The 20,208-nt window shown below is 41.0% G+C and overlaps 1 long non-coding RNA gene across 2 annotated transcripts in view; it reads left to right on the top strand.

The window, feature by feature from the left end:
- The first annotated feature begins 370 nt into the window (after positions 1 to 370).
- LOC115372221 (uncharacterized) overlaps positions 371 to 20,208 on the top strand; it is an 84,416-nt gene continuing 64,578 nt past the window's right edge. For both annotated transcript variants that reach the window (XR_003929433.1, XR_003929434.1), the window contains exon 1: positions 371 to 636. This is a non-coding gene — a long non-coding RNA (uncharacterized LOC115372221). The remainder of the gene's footprint in view (positions 637 to 20,208) is intronic.

The following is a 20,208-nucleotide window of genomic DNA, read 5'->3' as shown; positions in this document are numbered from 1 at the left end:
CCTAAAGGCTAAAATAATATGAAAAGTATTTTTAAACCTTATGTGACCCAAGACTGGATTTTGTAAATGCAGATGCAACTTATACAGCTATTAAGATGAACACACTTATCTATGTTTTAACCTGCAGCCATTCATCAAAAGATAAATGATATGTATGTATATGCATGGGAAGTAAGTGACAGGGTGTATGTACATCTGGGGGTGTGTGTATGTGTGTGATCTAGTTTAACTGGCACAGATGAAGGCAGACAGAGGACTCCATTCATGAGTCTCGCCTCAGTGCAGCAGGGAGGGCAGGACTGACAGCTCTCTATGGAGTGGGTGTGACCAAGTATAGACAGAAAAAGTATTACAGTGCAACTCTCTCAAAGCGACACTCAACCACAGTATGAATGGTGGAGCTGCAGAGGCGAAGCCCATTTGCAGCAATTAAGAAAGTTAGTGGGAGTAAGGGAATTTGAGGGGGGTCGGTTTGCTCTTCTTTAAGTGGACTTTTTTTTCCTCTGAAGAGCAAACTTTTATTAGGTTTTTTTTTTTAAATGGTTAAGGTCCAAATCGGCGCAGAGTGCGCCTCGCAAATATTGTTTGAGTTTAAAAAGAAGCGCAAAGTGTGCGCCCCGCCGCCTGTGATGTCTGGTAAGTCCGTGCATTCATTTTAATTTGTGAATTGAACACATTGAAAAGTCAGCGCTTCTCCACTTCACAGCAGCACTGTCCCTGACAGCTCCAAATGAGGAAGCGCACTGTGTGCCTTGAGGTACTTTGATGACACAGTGCGTTCACTGGGGTTAAATGTATGCACCATAGCAACGATATTTCTTTCTCTCTCTCTCTTTTTTTTTTTCTTTTTTTTTTTTTTTTTGCACTCGTGACAAGCGCACAGCTAGACAGTGCAGTATTGGTAACGGGTAAGAGGTGCACAGGGCTTTGGAGAGCCAGCCGTGCAGAGCGCACTGATGCGTAATGGGCGGCATATGCGCACAGATAAAAGGAAGTATGCGGTGTCAGTGTGAGATAGTAACCCGGTCTTCCTCTTCCTTTTGAATTTTTTGAAAAAGTCATTGAATGACTTGCTCTGAAATAGCTCCTTCGCCATACACTGGTCTTACCACAATTTTGCCACGATTGCACAACAGAAATTCCCATTGGCACAACACAACACTAAAAATAATCCTGACTTGTGTCACCTTCTCTAATCTATTTTTTAGCCTTTCTTATCGGTGCATGAGGCCTGGTCATCTCTTGGAAAGAGTCTTTAACTCAGTGCGTCACTGCAACAGCTTCAGCCCAGCTCTGTGGCCAGGGAACGTTAACTGAGAGATGCTGCTTTCAGGTCCTGTAGGAATAATCCCGATTACAAGTGCAGTGCACATGAAAGTTTGCAAACAAAGTTTGAAGGTAATGCTGCCTTCAAGTGCTGTTGGAAACATCTCAATTTATGACTTTATTGGGCTGCTTGTAATATGCTGTAAACTCATAATTATTCCACATTATGATACATGATAAAACTAGAGGGAGGGACTGTTCATTTTTCTTTTTCATTCATTGACTTGTGTTCATTGCACATGATATGCTCAGACTCCTGTGATTGAGCTCTGAAGAATCTTAGGGAAACATTGCATATCACCACCATGCCCCAGTGTTTCCAAAATCACTTATTGGAAAAAAGGCAGCACTGCAATTACAACTCAAAGGTGGTGTACTCATTTCTGATTAAATTATCACTCATGGGGTATGCTATGTTTTTGTTGCATTGTATTATGTCCAACAGAAATTAAAGGCAACACCACACTGCAGAGTCCATGCAAGTGATTTGCCCAGCCTTGATACAGTAGTCACTAATGTCCTATGCATGTGTTACTTGTTTTCTTTATTTCCTCTTTGTGAGATATTTCTTACTTCTGTGTTCCCGTAAAGGGTAAAAAAAAATATTCAAACATTTTATTAGTCACTTTTCTTCACCACACATTTCACTGGTTGCATTCAATTTTAAAACCAAGATGCATAGATAGATAGCTGCAAGCAAGGGCATATCTGTCAACTCAGTTAAAATACACAGAGCCAAAGGTTATCTTCAATTTAAATAACAGGCAGGTGTTATTTTAGAGCTTCGGTAACAGTTGTTTCACAACAGATAATTTCCTGTCATAACTGCCCATCTTCATGTCACCACCTCCTCTCTGCATTATTTGGACTCACTAACCCTAAATTTGTAAATGGTGTGTGTGTGTGTGTGTGTGTGTGTGTGTGTGTGTGTGTGTGTGTGTGTGTGTGTGTGTGTGTGTGTGTGTGCGCGCACAAGCATGAATGTTTGTTTCATTATGAGTTGCATGGGACTTCCCTGTCCCTGTTTCCTCAATTCATGTGGCTAGAGACAGAGCAGCAGTCAACCCGGATATGGGCTGAATATTGAGAGAGGGAGAGAGAGAGAGAGTGAGAGAGTGTGTGTGTTTCAGGGACAGAGAGGAAGAAAGATTGCATATGTGAGAAAGAGAGAGCGGGAGTGTGTGTGTGTGTGATAGGGAGAAAAAGAAAGTGTCTGTAAAAGCGAGACAATGGAAGTGTGTGTGTTTGTGTGTGTGTGAGAGAGAGAGAGATATGGAGGGAGTGCGTTTGCATGTTTTATTTATAAAACCTTTATTTAAACAGGTTAGTTCCGCTGACATCAAGCAGCTGTGTGTATGTGTGTGTGTTACAAGGAGAGGAAACTGAGCAGAACAGTCATTTCCTTATTCCTCTTCCTTGCAGCCAAGGTGACCTCAGCAGTAGATGCTTCCTCTTGTCATTTGCACCATTTTGCATCCCCAAAAATTTCAAATGTCCTTTTTTTGGAACAGTTTTTCACATTCAGTTTCCAGTTTGTTTGTTGTGGCAATGCAAATTTATTTGATTGGCAGGTGAGGGGCATTTTAATTTCAAATATGACCACCAATTAAAAAGCATGCGCAGGATTTGAGTTAACACTGACCAGGTCCAAACTAATCCGCATTCACACCATGTAGGAGAAACTGGAAATCTGACCTGACAACTCAATGCTGATGACTAACTATAAGAGTGTTCATGCATTTGTTCAAATTATCGTCATAGCGAAGAGCGCCGCAGATTTACACCAGCAAATGCTAAAGCTAACACTAACATGTTGCATGAATCAACTGAATAAATATGTAGCTTCCAGCTCCATGTGTGCTGATTACATTATTTTATAAAGTGGGCGAAATCGCGTGACCATCCAAGTAACAGCAGGGTTTGATTTTTTTATGTTCAATACGAACGTTACTTTATGTTTTGAACCCTTAACCATTACGACAAACTTTTCCCTAACTTCAACAATAACCTTTTACAAACCGGAACCAAGTGTTTTCAGTGGCTAGCGGGCCAGTTCACTGGCTTGTGTGCTAGCTTGCTCACTAGATAATTTGCTCACGTTCATTAGCCAACGTTATTTTGCTCAAGAAACAGTCCCCTGCGTTGTATCAAGGCTAATTTATACTCCCTTTACATATGAAAATAAATATGTCCATTTCAAACCATCACTACTTTCATGTGTCCTTTTTGTGAGCATGGATGTTAAGCAATAAATCCACTAGAGGGCAGCTCAGAGTCCAAAGTTTCTACAACAGCAAACATGGCAACGGTGGAGGAGATCGTAATAATGGAGCAGCTACAAAGAGGCAGAAGTGGAGGCAGTGTGGTAGACGGTGGTGGTCATTAAACACATCACCACAGGAGGACGATAATTCTTTTCTTTAATGGATGAAATGCATGCAGAGGATGGACAAAAGGCCCCATCTGTATTCGTATTTAACAATGAGCATAAACCTCTCGAGATCTCCTGTGGGTGGTATGCACTCATAATTTAGAAAACGTATAAGAGGACTGGAACAAACGACTGATGTGGTCATGTGGGTTGGAGGAGTTGTTGGGAAGCGAGACGAGGCAGCAGGGAGTGTCTTAAATATTTACTGTGACAACAGCCAACATGAGGGATAAATAGCAAAGATCTCACAGAAAAGCAATAGAAAACAGGGCTTTTGATGTGCAGTGATGTAAAACAGTAAGGAATTGGCCTTTAAGGAGTGATAACTAAGTTATGATCACTGCTTCCCTCTATGGGCAACCAATGGGAACTGCAACAGCATCAATAGTGTTCCTACCCATCCCCCACAGGACCCCTCCTCTTCATCTGAGCTGTGATGGCCTGTATGTGACAAAACAGTCAAGTTAAATGTCCTTATAAAGAGCACAAAACAGCTCATTGGAGCCAAGATCCAACAGAAACGTACAGTTAAGCTGTCCTATCAGCACTCTAAATACTAGTGGACTGAATGTCATGTTTGTAGTGAGGTAATTGAGCCACAGAGACAATATTTGTGGCCAGTTTGTGCTCCAGGTTGGTAAAAGACTATGAAAACCAGTCTTGCACCCTCCTCCTCATTTCTTTTTGTTAAAGGACCATACCAGTGATTTTGAACATGTGGCCCATTTCCTACTATTTCCCCTCAATTTAGTTTAAAAATAGACTATTTTGCAAATAATGAGGGCATATTGAAGATTCGACAACATATAATCAAAATTTCAGTTTTTGGTTATAACACCCACCTTACAATGTTGTGGTTCTACAGCTTGCCAACATTATTAACCACAGAAGTGATAATTGGCTGTGAAAAGCAAATGTTTCTTTAGAAACCCTTTTCTGGCGCAGGGACGATTTCACTGCTGTATTGAATGAACTGTCTTTCTCTCTCTCTCTGCACGTCACAGATGTTCTTGTCAGCTCTGACCATACTTGTCACTTCCTCTTGATAAGCTCTCTCTCTCTCTCTCACACACACACACACACACACATGCACGCTCACATGCAAACTCAAACAGTAGAGTACAATATGTGCTGGTTTCAGTTCATTTTGAGATGTAAGAGCATGCCCGTCCACCAAACCGCCATGTTCTTTTGCTCAGCATTGCAGGCCAGAGGCTTCTTCCAGTACACCAAACTTGTTCACACTGCTCAGCCAACACCAGTCCACTAGTTGGAAAAATGCACTAGATCATGTGAAGGAATGAATGAAGCATTTTTTAGAAATAGGTCAAAATGCACAAACTGTAGAAGGTGTTGTACTGTAGGACAACCCTCCTACTGTGGTAACACTGAGCTCTTGAAGACTTCTTCTTGGCCCATTTACTACAATTTACCCAATTTTACATTCAACACACCATTCTGCAAATCATAAGGGCGTACTAAAGATTTCACAACATATCATCAAAATCCCTTGATTTTCATATTTGAACTTTTTGGTTGAACGAGACACCGGATAATGTTCTGTTTCTGCGACTAACAAAGTCTTCACCATTCATAGCCAGCAGAACTGATAATTGGCTGCGTTAAGCTAATGTTTCCCCGAGGACTATTTTCCTTGACATAGGGATAGTTTTAATCCACCCAATTTCAAGTCATCAAGACCCAACAGTGCTCCTGCTTTTAGGAAAACTAATGTGGACGACTTTATTATGGTGATGGAATCGTCGTGTGAAGAAAGCTTGAAGTCTCTTGAAATTCATTTTCATATCGTTGTGGAATGAATGGAAACCAATGGCTGGAGAAAAGGGAGGAAAAATGATATTGGAGTTCTAAAATATGACTGCTTACATTGAGGAAAAAATAAGCAGAAACATGAATTATACACATTTTGTAAATATAATCCTAAACATGTAGAACCACTAGTATGCCCATGACCTTTTGACCTTTAATGTCATTCATTACCATGAAGCCGCTTTTCCATCGTACCATTATCACAATTTAGCATGTCCAGGTTTCGTGATATTCAATCAGTGTATTGTGTCAGCATGCGGAGGAGTAACTCAAACCAGGAACTGTGTGATTATAAGTTTCTGTGTGCCGTGCCCTCTGACGGACGTTTTGCTGTGGAGACAGAGATAGAAGGAGGGAGGAACGGGTTAGAGAAGACGCGCGGCGAGACTGAAACCATGAGCTTAAACTGTACAGTGGTTCTCAGGTAGTGTCCCTGTCCGTGACCCCGCTGAGGGTGCAGGCACACATCACTGCTCTGTGTGCCTGGCTGCTACATGCACTGCAGTCACAGAGAGACGCAAACCACAGCTTGCTCATTCAAATGAGCTGAAGCTTTGTGGCTTTTTTCACAGGGACAAAAACAAACGAGTACAGAGCATTTACATCACACACACACACACACACACACAGACATATGCACATATACTGTATTTAGCTCTGAGTCATCTCATTGTCTCAGGACTTGGGGGTGGAACACATCATGCTCCTCATGTCTCTGTTTCACAACCAGCCCGCTGGCTTCTGATTGGTCAGGTTACAACCTGGATTACAATGCACTGTCTTGTCAAATATATCGGGTTGATATTAGCGTTCATTAAAAATATGCTATCAGTTGATATCAGCTTTTTTTTTCAGCTCTGATATTAGTCAGTCTCAGATACGATGAATATGAATTCAGTTAGACTATATATTTATAGTAGTATATATTTCTAACGCTATATATTCTAACACTATATATTAGTAACACTACACTGGTTCTTCAACTATTCTAACATGACATTAGAATAGTTAGAGTAGTATTATAGGTAATATATTCAGAAACAGAATCAGAAATACTTCATTGATCCCCAAGGGGAAACTCAGTCAGTTTCAGTTCAAATTCTCAAGAGAAGAATATATTATCAACGTAAGTGAAATGATAAGAAATATACAAAAGAAAGAAAGAAATCTAAAAATATGAGCATCACAAATTTGTGTAAAAAAAAAAAAAAAAAAAAAAAGCACATTATCAGGATGATCAGAATTGGAAATACTGTATTGATCCCCAAAGGGAAATTGGCTTATATTACAATTGGGTTAATTATGTATAGATACGTGCATTAATCATACTTGTGAATGAATCATACTTGCAAAAAGTCTGCATTGTTTCTAAATATGTGCATTAATCTTACAAAATATTACAACAATGAATACATAAATAAGAAATTGCACACATGTAAAAAGTATACCTATACACCATATATACACAGGGATATTGCAGTGTTGAATTGTTGTCAGGTCCTACAGGTATAAATGATTGCACAGTGAAATTAAAGTTAATAAAGTTAAATAAACAGTTAATAAATTGTGTACAGGCTATCTGAACCTGAGCGGTAGTAGTAGTAGTGGTAGTAGTAGTAGTACTAGCAGTAGTGGTATTAGTAATAGTAGTTGTAGTAGTAGTACTTGTAATAGCAGCAGTACTTGTAGTAGTAGTAGTAGTAGTAGTAGTTGTTGTTGTTGTAGCAGTAGTTGTTGTAGTACTAGTAGTAGTAGTAGTAGTAGTAGTAGCTGTAGTAGTAGTAGTAGTTGTAGTAGTAGTAGCTGTAGCAGTAGTAGTAGTAGTTGTAGTAGTAGTAGTAGTAGCTGTATTACTAGTAGTTGTAGTAGTAGTAGTAGCTGTAGTAGTACTAGTAGTAGTAGTAGTTGTAGTAGTAGTAGTAGTAGTTCTTGTAGTAGTAGTAGTAGTTGTAGTAGTAGTTGTTGTAGTAGTAGTAATTGTAGAAGTAGTAGTAGTAGCTGTAGTAGTAGTAGTAGTAGTAGTAATAGTAGTAGTTGTGGTAGTTGTTGTAGCAGTAGTAGTAGTAGTTGTAGTAGTAGTAGTAGTAGTAGCTGTATTACTAGTAGTTGTAGTAGTAGTAGTAGCTGTAGTTGTAGTAGTAGTAGTAGTTGTAGTAGTAGTAGTAGTAGTTGTAGTAGTAGTAGTAGTTGTAGTAGTAGTTGTTGTAGTAGTAGTAATTGTAGTAGTAGTAGTAGTAGCTGTAGTAGTAGTAGTTGCAGTAGTAGTAGTAGTAGTAATAGTAGTAGTAATAGTAGTAGTTGTAGTAGTTGTTATAGTAGGTGTAGTAGTAGTAGTAGTAGTAGTTGTAGTAGTAGTAGTTGTAGCAGTAGTTGTAGTAGTAGTAGTAGTGGTAGTAGTAGTAGTTGTAGTAGTAATTGTAGTAGTAGTAGTTGCAGTAGTTGTCATAGTAATTGTAGTAGTAGTAGTAGTAGTTGTAGTAGTAGCTGTAGTAGTTGTAGTAGTAATTGCAGTAGTAGTAGTTGTAATAGTAATTGTAGTAGTAGTTGTACTAGTTGTAGTAGTAATTGTAGTAGTAGCAGTTGTAGTAGTAGTAGTAGTATTTGTCATAGTAGTAGAAGTTGTAGTAGTAGTAGCAGTAGTAGTAGTAGTAGTAATAGTAGTAGTTGTAGTAGTTGTAGTAGTAGTAGTGGTAGTCATAGTCGTTGTAGTAGTTGTAGTAGTAGTAGTAGTAGTAGTAGCAGTTGCAGTAGTTGTCGTAGTAATTGTAGTAGTAGTAGTTGTAGTAGTAGTTGTAGTAGTAGCTGTAGTAGTTGTAGTAGTAATTGTAGTAGTAGTAGTTGTAGTAGTTGTAGTAGTAGTAGTTGTAGTAGTAGCTGTAGTAGTTGTAGTAGTAATTGTAGTAGTAGTAGTAGTTGTAGTAGTAGTTGTAGTAGTAGCTGTAGTAGTAGCAGTATCGGAGTGGGGAGTTTTTGAGTCTCATGATGGTCTGAATGCATTTTCAGAGGCTTTTACGACATTAATAAAACAGAAATCTCAGCTAAACATATTTCTGGGCGGTAGCATCTTCCGCATCTTCCTCGAGTACCTTTTTTTCCTTTCTCCCTTTCCGCACCTTTCCTCTTTTCCCCCGGATTTGGGGAATTAATTTGGGGGAATTCATTGTTAACTTCAATTCAATCACGCAACCCTTTCTTCCACCTCCTCTCCTCCCCTCCACAGTCAGACACACACACACAAGTCACGACATCCCCTCCTCAAAATGCTGCCTGTGTTTACAACGTACTCGGACTGTTGGGGCGGGTGTTAATCAAAACAAACCAATCACGTCTTGATCTCTTCACAGGTTGCTGGCCTCTGGTTGGCCTGCCCTGTCTCTCTGACTTAAAAAAAAAAAAAAAAAAAAAGATCTGACTGACCGGACCGGCCTGACAGCTGATTGGCCTGGCCGGCAACCTGTCTTAAAAAAAAAAAAAAAAAAAAAAAAAGACAGGCAGGTCACCAGGCCAGTGACGGGCCGGCGCTTCGGGGATTCTCCCGGTTCTCCCGATGTACAGTACAGATGTCTGGGCCTGGAGCTGGGTGTAGCATGGCTGGAGTTGTGTGTTAAATCAAAATCCACATAATGTAGACAAGAGACACAAGAGCTCACAAACGCAGCACCAGTTTCTCTTCCTAATCCTCAGCCCTGTCAGCTGTGTGTGTCAGTGTGTGTGTCAGTGTGTGTGTGTGTGTGTGTGTATGTATGTCTTTACAGTGCATGCGTGTTATTCCCATGGCCGCCTGTAACCTTTATCCTTCATGTTTGTTTTAAAAAAGCAGTGAGATGTGAAAGGAGGTGGCTGATCAAACTGAACTGGGAGGAACATTGCTGTCTTATCACAATGTGTTTGGCAGTGTCTAGACAGTTAATAGCTAACAGCATCTGGTCCATATGGCTTGCTTGTGTTATCACATGGGTATTGTTATGCCTTCATCAAGCAAGTTGGAAGGATGCTGTGTTTTCATGTAAAAAAAAAAAAAAAAAAAAAAAAAAAAAAAACTGCCAATGGATTTGTCTGAAATTTGGTGGACAGATCAGCCTTGATTCAAAGTTCAGTTGATTGGATTTTGGTGGTGATCCAGATCTGGAATTTCTGCCATTAGACATTATATTTTTTTAAGCCATCACTGTCATGCTGCGTTCATGTACGGTCAGGAGAGTCCAACTTCTGGAAGTTTGAAATCAGCTGTTTAATACTGTTCCTTCCATGTGCTGCTTTCAAGCCAAATCAAACCCCAAAAGACAGATAGAAAACAGACAAACTGCTCCAGAGGCTCGCAGCTTTGCAAGTTGGAGAATTGTTCCGCGCTCAGGTGGACATTTGAGCATTATTGACTGACTTACATACTGAACAAAATTTGAAACGCAACATGTGTAGTTTTAGGTCCATGTAATTCCTGTATTTTATATAATTCCTCCAATCGCTGTGACCACAGTTTGTTCCTTTGTTTGTTCCAAACCTCTTAACACCACCAACAGCAGCTTCTCTGTGTTCAGACTAAATGCGAGGCAAGTTTTTTACGCAACTCTTTTACATAGAAAGTCAATGTAAAGACGCAAATCAACTCAAATTTGCACCAGGCAACGTGAACTCATGTCAGGCGACACGAAAGAATGCAAATTTCCGCGTCGTGAATGATGCGACAGTGCAATATTTGTGTAATTCATGTATGTGTGAGTTGGTATTTTTCAACTTGGATTTGTGTTTGTATTCGCGGAAGTCAGCAACACAAAACTTCACTTCATATTTGGTCTGAGCACGCCATTATATGACCCAAAGGACCAGTTCCTGAGACAGCAAGGTAATGAGTTAACTAAAATGCAAGCCACTAAACATTCTTGGTTATGGTTAGGAAAAGGTTCGTCATGACGGTTAAGGTCAGGAAAAGGACAGTATTAACATTAACGCTAACGCTAAAGCTAACTAAAAATGAACACTGCTCTGCGCTCTTTGGAGTTAAGCTAAGGTCAGCTGACTTAAAAACATATTGAATGAACCTCCTCATGCAGACTTTGTCGCTCCTTGACACAACACCATAGTGTTACTCACTGGACTGCTGAGGTCGCCTAGAACAGTCGCTAAAAAACATTGACATTTCTTTCATGTTGCATTTATATTTTTATTAACTGTAGTTTTACATTGTGATTGCTTATTCACACTATTTAAAGAAAGTGTAGTTCTGGCATTTAGTCTGCACCATATCTTAATAAATTTGATGTGGTGGCCTTCTCGTATCAGTTATCTGTATTTGAAATTTGAAGCAAATCCACTTCCTCAATTGACTGCATTGAGAAATCATTGATCTTTTCAGGCATATAACAGTAAAGTCTTGGGGAGCCCAATCTGCCCACTTATTTGCAATGTTGTGCAAAGGTTTTTGCAGACTACTTCTGTTCTGTGACCAATCATGCTACTCAGTCAGAGCCAGTGCTTTCCAGTAACTGAGGCTCTGCCACTGGTTGCAGGTAACAGAGCAGAGGATGTGAGACAGCTCTGGTGTACACGCCAGCGAGGGGTTAACTGTCTAACCCGAACTCTCACCCTGTGCAGCGTTTTGGTAACTAACGGCTGCCACAAGTGCACCGTACAACCCGTACTCTACCAGTGTGTTGTTTTTAGTCAGAGTTACTGGTTTCCAGTAAAGATCTGCACCCAGTGGCTTCACAGCAGAGGAAGTGGTGGCGGCGGGGCCTGAAACTCCTGTCAAGAAAAGAAGAAAAAGTAGGCTTTCACTTGCTAGTTGCTACTTAAATCCTAAACCTAATCTATTCATGTAAACTGTGTTATTTCCTTTTTTTTTTTTTTTTTTTTTTGCTTCAGGCGCATTTACATCATTTGCTTCAGACGCATTTACATCATTTGCTTTAGATGCATTTACATCAGTTCCTTACTGTGTATTTACATCATTTACATACTTTTCACATGCATTTGCATATTTATTTTTTTTGCATGCAGCTTCACTGCTCACTTACTCAGAACACCCTACAGTCAGCACATAGGTAGAACAAGGAGTCCACCTCTGTTGTGAAGAGGTCAAAGGTAAAAGCCATGGCTCTCTGATAGTAAATATCACAAATATTTCTGTGCTTTACCTTGAGCTTGTGCTCTTGCTCTGCTTGACTGTGCTGTTGTCATATTTCAACCTTAAATATGCAGCAGGCACAGTATGATTTAACATCACAGGTCTGAGTTTGGCACTGAAAGCTCAAATATGCAAATAACAAGTCAGAGCATTCATAATGTCTGATTATTTGAATAATAATACTCAGATACTGTCCTGTCTGGTTCTGTGTTTAGTATATGAGATTTTGCTTTGACTGTGATGGATGCTGTATTCACAGTCACCACCTGGTGCAGTGCATGAGCTTACAGCACCACTTAGTGGAGAGGTACAGCCATTACATTCAGTGTAGCTAACCACAGCTGCTGCTACAGCGCAGGTATCCTGTTGTCAGCTGGTACAGGCTCCTCTGCAGGTTGTCATATTCAGATATAATCATAGATACATCTGACCTCTGTGTGGAATAAGGAAAGAAATCAGTATTCTTATGTGTTGTAATTAATGGTATTATCTCATTATTTTACTTATCATTTATTTTTATTTTACTTTGGCTTACGAAGACACAATGCTCTTGTTAGAAAATGCAGGTTCTCGTCTAAAAAATGATCAAAAATGTTATTTTAATTTTTTTTTTTTTTTTTTTTTTTGGCGGGGGGTGCAAGTAGCATTTTGGATTTTTGTGTTTGTTGGTTTGTTTTTGTATAAAATTTTGAAATGAAATCAAATCAAAGGGTTATATTAATCCTGCCAAAATTAAAAGCCCTCTCCTGGGCTTCTGGGTTCTATAGGGTTAATTTTAGCTGGTAGACTCAGTATCCATTACTACCTTTCTGAAGAATAACAACAGATGCTGATTTTTTTTTTTTTTTTTTTTTTCTGTGAGAATCTGGTGTAAATACACTCAGAGTCAGAGTGCAGTAGCACCAGGGAAACTGAAACCACGCTATCACACTTGGCAGTGAGAGGTAACAGTCTGAATAATTTGAAGTTCAGCACCCAGAAGTCTTGTGAGGTGAAATCAGTAAACAGCACAGCACACTCCTGTTCACCAGGCCCACCTGTCTCCCATGTTTTATACCAAAAGATACCAAAGAAACAAGGAAGTTTCATCTGAACAGTCTGACAGACAGACTGAATCCACTGTGTCTCAGTTATGGGAGGCTGATTCTCCTCTCTGTTGCAGGACAGTTAGTGATTTAGGCTGGTAAGATGGTGGATATGTACATTATAAGCTTGCTTTGTGTAGCTTTAACACCAGCTGCTGCTAAATTGTGCCTGTGCCTGGGAAGTCTGTCTGCTCCACAAGCCACTTTGCAGGTAACTGATCTATTTGGCTATTTGGCCAGTTAAAACGGTGAAAGTGTCTGACAGACACAAACTAAAGTGACTTAGCTGCCCTGACACCTCACCAGGAAGTCTGTAGTTCAGCATTTGCATCTGCAGGGGGCAGCATTTCTTCATTCCCACCATTTCAGTTAAGCTGCTGGGTTCCATGTCCTGTGTTGGAATTGGGAGTCCCCGTGTGTTTCTGCCCTCCAGCAAGCAGTCAGTGGGCACTTTCAATATCCAGCATTTCTGGAGCGTCCGTGAGCCTTGTCTGAAGCTCCACCCCCCTGGGGAATAGGAAGGTATTGATTGGTTGCAGGGTGTCAGCTGGCTTTATTGACTGGCATATCCCAGACAACAATGGAGGAGAGCAGTGAGAAGCAGTCAGAGTTTGGTTCACACAGTTGATCAGCTCACTGAAGACAGAGACGCAGCTGAGGCAATGCATTAGGCTAATTCTGTGTGTGTGTGTGTGTGTGTGTGTGGACTCCCTCTCCCTTATGGTTCCTAGTTGCTCTCTGTTCCCACACTGGGACATCCACACCATTGTTACTCTTTTGAAGCCTTCCTATCATCACGATAGTATAATAGTATTAACTGCTGATGTATTATTAATAGTTAATAGTTATTAAAGTCCATATAATTTCATTTGTTTGAGTTTCTTCTCAAGTCTACCACAGATTAGAATAGGAATAATGATCTTCCTGATGTTTTGCAAGCATTACAGCATGTATTACAGTCAAGTCATTTCAGTCACTTACTGGCAATGCAAATCCAGAAAACAAACCTCATACAGTGCAATTTCAAAATCACCAGCGGGGTATGTGTTTCATTTTAATATTGTCATGCACGCTGATTAACATCTGAAAAAAAGCAAGCCTGTCCAATCGCTTTTAAATGAGGCTCCACAGGGTAAGTACTGCACGGGCGCTGAATGATATCATTATGCCACCTACAAAGTGTCAGCCTTGGTGGTCTCACACTCATGCATGAATCACACCCTCAATCTCTCAATCAAACCCTCTCTCGCTCACACACACACACACACACACACACACACTAAGACCTACAACGTTCACACACAGGGCCACACACAGTATCTAATAGACAAATTGCAGGGCACTTTTCCTCCTACGCTGTTACACGAGATGGAGATGTACGCAAAGACTGGTGCACACAACTTGAGCTCATGCATGCAAACACACGCACACATTCAGTTTCAATTAACTCTGTCTGAACTCAGTGGACACACACCCACACACACACAGGGTAACCCCTGTTTTCAGAGGGAAAATGTGCGCGTCACCGCCGCCTGTCTGTGTGCTCGGCCAGGGTAATCAGAAACACAATAGCGGGCTCTGTCTACCACCTGGGAGCTAATGGTGTTTAGACTGATACAGAGGTGAGTCAGCTGCCCTGCTTCCTCTGACTCATGACCTAGACAATGACATTCAGGCTGGACAGGGAGCTGATGGGGGAGCAGTGGGTGTTAGGGAGAAAGAGATGAAGACATGGGATACAGGGGGCCACAGACGTGAGTAATGAATAAACATAAGACATCATGGAAAAGGCCCCTTAGATAGCTCCTAAGTAAGACAAAAAAAACATTATTTTCCTTATTGTAAAACAACATCACATCCACGTTGTGTATCTGCTGGTTGCGGCTTCATTGAAGCTACATGACACCTATACTGAGTGATAAATTCAAACCAAGATGCCGTCGTTTTATGGTTGCAGCATTACATCAAATATGTAATGTCCAGACGTCTTGTGCATCATTTTATACACATTTTCCTGTACGTCAGCAGGACATTGAAACCTCCTACAGAGTTTTTAGATTTTTTAACTTTACCGGTATTGCCAAGAACATGTGACAAGACCTTTTGAGTGAAATAACTTAAGATAAAATTCGGCCTGTTTAGCATTTACATTTAACTTAATAGAAAACCAAAGTCTGATGCAGTTTTGTAGAATGTATGGTAGCATTTAGATAGCACGTGCAGTCCAAAATCCCACGGAGAATGAAATGAACATGAAATGAAAGATAAACTAGCATGATTCACATTTTGCTTAAAGTACCTGAAAGGGCAAAACAGCATATTTCACAGATGTCCGTCTAAAATAATATTTTTCATCAGGGTTTTGGTCTACACACTTAATGGTGGGGATGCTAATCTGTTATTCTAATTTCTACTTATGAACTCTTTTTCATACAGTGTGTTTAGGACTGCCTGTGCTTTAAAACTGCGGGGGCCGGGCCAGGTCTCTGATGTCCGTGATGCGGTCGCCCTTGTTTTGTTTCTGCTCTTTGGCTGACTATTGAGCCTGAAGGAGAATGTGATTCAGTTAAATCTATGAAGTTTCTTATAAAACACAGACTTGAAAGGATTTTTTTCTTTGAATCAGACACCACCAGGCCACAGTGGTGTCTGATGCTATAATTAGAGGTGGAATTGCTCTGCTGAAGTAATTGCTGTAGCAGTGGAGGCGCACAATTTTGCCATAACCCTACCTGAGGTATAACGAAACACCATCAAATCTCTAAGGTTTCTCATGTATGACCTGGGATGACTTATTTTAAACAAAACATAACTGAAAAAAAGTAACAAAAGTGAGAGTATAACTCCCACCTGGACTTGGTCATGCAATAGCACTTGCCTGACAGAAAACCATTGTCTCCTTTTGTGATCTTGGCTTGTGGGACTGTAACCAAGACCGGGCTTGTCCCGAATCACTGGCAACAAAATCCAGTCCAGATGTATTGTTGGCTGCGACGTGCATTTTAAAGGCAGGCGGGAAGCCCAATCTCATTAACTTGTGGAGAAAGAGGTGGACTGGAGCCCAGTCTTTTGGAGATGATAAGACGGAAGAGGTGCATTGTGGGCCTAGTCTGGACTGCCATTCATGGCCCTGAAAGAGAGAGAGAGATGGTGAGAAATGCTGGCTCAAGACTACATCTCTTGTGGGTTGACAAGGGGGATTGAGCCTCCAAAGATAAAAGGAGAAGGGGGAAATGCGAGTGCGACAGCAGCCTGTTGACGTATTTTTCCCAACTTGGACAGATAAATTGAGAGGATGCCAGAGAGGCTAATAATAATCTTTTTTAGGAATATCCTCAGGGCATACTGTATACAGTGGAGACAGGTGCAAAGACTGAGGAGAAAGCAGGAAATGGAAATATGTGAGTCATCTTCCTGACCAGATTAGTTTGTAGTGTTTTTTGGACTAGAACTCACAAACAATAGGTGGTTACCTACCAAAGTGGCTGGTTTACTTTAGATTGATAGATAGAACACTTTTTTGATCCCCAGAAAGGTTAAATGAAATGTTGTTTTACTATCCAAAGCCAAAAACTGACAAGCATCTGACTGGTGACTTGGTGGTTATTTCCCATATTACATACAGACTGTCTGTGTATCTCTGTCTAGGTAGCTGGTGCAGGTGCAACATAGTTGATACATGATATAGTCGAGCCATGTGGTGTAAACTGGCCATTAGTTACTGTAAATACTGTGAAAAATGAGAATGAGGAAGAGGCTGGACAGATAGCAGGACAGGGGGAGTGAGACAGGGACAGATAAAGCAAAAGACAGGATGGGGCGGCGCAGGTGTGCAGCTGTGTGTGTGTGTGTGTGTGTGTGTGTGTGTGGGTGGATGGGTTTGTGTGGGGGGTGACCACATGTGGGAATAACCCTGTTTTCTGCAGCGAGATGCTTTACTCATCTGTGTATTCCTGAAGAACGCACATGACAGGTCTCATTTTGAAACATTACGCTAATACCCTGTGGTGATACACCCACTTATACATACATATGAGGATTTTTTTTTTTTTTTGTTAAAACAAAGAAACAAGGTGATAAAACCACAATCTTGAACACAATGATCAAATCTGCAGGAGGGAAAGAAGCAAACTTACATTTCAACACTGAGGTAAAAAAAAAAAAAAAAAAAAAAAAAAAAAAAAAAAAACAGAAAAAGGTCACACATTCTGTCATTCTGCTAGAGTTTATTCTTATGAGGGCCGAAAAGCGTTTGAAACAGCATTTGGACTATCATGGGACAGTGTGGTCAGGGAAGAACTTCCATCATAACAACAGCAGACCGCATGACTTTCAACTTTGAGCAATACAACAGTAAACAAAGCACCAGCACAACACCCAGTAATACTAAGATAAAATAGTGTAAAACTGCGCATTGACTCAGTGGATACAGTCAATTCAGTTCTTTACTGGCTGTTTTTTTGCTAATATTGAATAAAATGCTCAGACTGCTTAAAAGGAGCAGTCGTGGCATAACAGAGAATGACAAAAACACACTTATTAACTATGGCAACTGGGGTTGAATTGTGCCGAAATCAACAAAAACAGAAACAGCTGGTTATAATTTTTACTGGAATCAAAGTGTTTCTGGAAATGATGAAGCACAGCACCGGTACTGTCCCGGATGGTCTCTCAGCCCCGTGCGCAAACTGAAACAGAGCTACCATCCGCTTACATAGAGGGGGCAGGATGAGAGGAGATGTACGGCTGCCATCTCACTCTTTATCACTTTACAGCATAATGTAACAGCCATTTTACAAGAGCTTTTTAGTAACGAGGATTACAGGACTCTTCAGGTCAGATAGTGGCACCAGATGCTCTTTCACACTCTTTGACAGCAGTGACTCTGTTCAAGGTTTCATTCCCACTGGACGCCAAAGATAGATCACTGTACTATTCATTCTGATATGATGTGTGCTGTTATTACTGACTCATCTGTAGAAACGCAGTCTCCCTCAATTCTCCCACACCGGGGGTACGCTGAGCCAGCATTTCTCAGACTTTCTCTCTCTTTTTTTCCTTTCTCCCCCGTCTGCCTCAGACACGTTCCGTTTGGTGTGCTGAGGAAACAGACTGTGTAACTGCATACCAGCCCAGTGAGCATACCTCTTATCACTGTGTAGTAATGCAGCAACAATGTCTTCGAACCCACAAGATCCCAACCTTTTTTCACAGTTAACCCCACACTGATTTTCAAAAATTTATCTGATTTCGACATTTAAAATTGTTGAAAATTACATGCTCACATCATATTGATAATTCAGTTTATGATTAAACTTAGTAAAACTCAAGATTTTCATTTTTTCAGCATTTTCTTTTTTAAGCTCTTTGTAAAGGTTGTAAAGTTTGATTTTCTCTTTTCTTTGTCTCTTCAGCCATGGTGGTGCTCATGGCTCATGCTAACTACTGAATTTTCCCTCCATTTACTCCAATCCGGCGATGTAAAACGTGTGACTTCCTGTTTGCCAGAGGTTTTTTCCAGGAAAGAGCTGTCAGACATCAGACAGCAGCTGGAGGAGCTTTCATAACCTAGCTGTAGGTTGAATTATAGGTGTTTTACCAATTAGCAATAGCAAAATTAGCATTTGTTTATATGAATATGTTCATGTCACATGAACATACGACATGTACATTATCCCTTCAATATATCATTTTTGGGGAAATTTACTTTGTCCGATATAATACAAAACAGTTGTTCCCAGCCTGTTGAGCGCATGCTTTTGAATTTTATTGTGTCACTGCACTATATTATTATCTAAAGTCTGACGGTTGGCTTCAGAGTGGCTTCAGAGGGGCTTCAATCAGGCATGGTATCTCCGTATGTAGCCTATGCAGCAGTAGCTCTGCAAAACTGCCATATCCTGTTCAACAGTCAGTATACAGCATATCTAATTAAACCAAGCTGAACTAGCATCCGGTGCAGTGATATATGTGAGAGTGTGTTTCATATTTTGGTGAATGCAATTATGCATGTCTGAGATGTCTTGTCCAAATGTATTTGTCTTGTACAGTGTGTCTGTGAGTCCATGTATTTGAGCCATGTGTGTGCGTGTGTGTGTGTGTGTGTTTTCACCAGCGTGGGAACTGCACAAGAGGAAGTGTGTATTTATGAAGTCAGCTCAGAGTTCCCATGGTTTCCTCGGGACAAGAGACTGAACTGGACAGCATGGGAATTCATTCCTATAACAACAACAACACCAGAAGTCATGGCATTTTTTTTTTTTTTTTTTACAGTGGCTATAGATAATATTATGTAACAGTGGCCAAATCTGGACATGCTCTTTCATATTCATTTTCAGACTCAGCTTCTCAAGTATGTGTGCTTCAAACTGAAATTCAAGAAACTGGATTTGGCCGTTGTTAGGTTACAATTATGGACAGGTATAAGACAAACGTTTAACATAAGTTTTGCTGCTAAAGGCTGAGACACAACTGATTTTTTAGAAGGCCTGATGTTTTAGAAGGCCACCCTGGGGATTATTTCAAGCATTAGTTCTCTCAGCTGATTCCAATGTTGTTTTCCATAGGTTTTCAGAACTTTTCCACAAACCAATACACCCTGGGTGCACCAATGCATCCACCCTGAATGGTGGAACATTGGTCACTGTCAGGTAGAATATAGATCAGATCTGCTCAGCTTTCTCTAGGGGAATACTCTATTTGTCCTGGAGAGGACCCCCTCTGGACATTTTGTCGACCCCCATGTCTATGGATATTCTCGATGTCTATGGATATTCTGGATATTGTCGACCCCCATGTTCAAGGATCTGGGATGTGGTGGGCTCTGAGGGAGCAAAGGTGATGCTCTGCCCACATCAGGATGGACAGTGTCAGTCTGTGTAGGGGACCTGACACCCCCTTGCCTGATGCAAACACTGTATTCCCTTTATTCCCCTTATTATTTACCCACCCGTGGAGGCAGGGGAGCCAACCCCTCTGGCCTGGGTAGGACACCTCATGAGCCTGTTAGCACTAGATTTTGAAGCAACCTGAGAATAAAAATAAGTTGTGGAAGAAAAGTCACTAGAGAGAGAATACTGGTTGGCGCAATGCCATTTATTGAAACCAGTGTGATTGCAAGGGTGTCTGCAATTGGGAGGTCGACCAACTCCACCGTCCTGGCCCTGGCCACAGTAAGTGGACGGAGGTTCTTGAAAGATCCGGTGGTGTTTCTGGCAGGCTTTTCCAAGGGTCTCTCCCTGGAGGGAGACTGGAGCGCTGCCAGCCTAGCAGCCTCTGGTGCTGTTGCTGCTACCACAAATGAGGGGGCTCAGGAGGGTGCAGGTGGGACCAAAGTCTCATGGGAGATGAGGACTTGGCACTATTCCTGAGAAGTCCAGCCACAGATGCCCCTGACCCACCTGTGCAGTGCA

This window comes from Myripristis murdjan, chromosome 15, assembly GCF_902150065.1.
Source record: "Myripristis murdjan chromosome 15, fMyrMur1.1, whole genome shotgun sequence".
Classification (NCBI taxonomy): domain Eukaryota; kingdom Metazoa; phylum Chordata; class Actinopteri; order Holocentriformes; family Holocentridae; genus Myripristis; species Myripristis murdjan.
The sequence above is the reverse complement of the archived record's forward strand: the minus strand, read 5'-3'. Positions and strand labels throughout refer to the sequence as shown.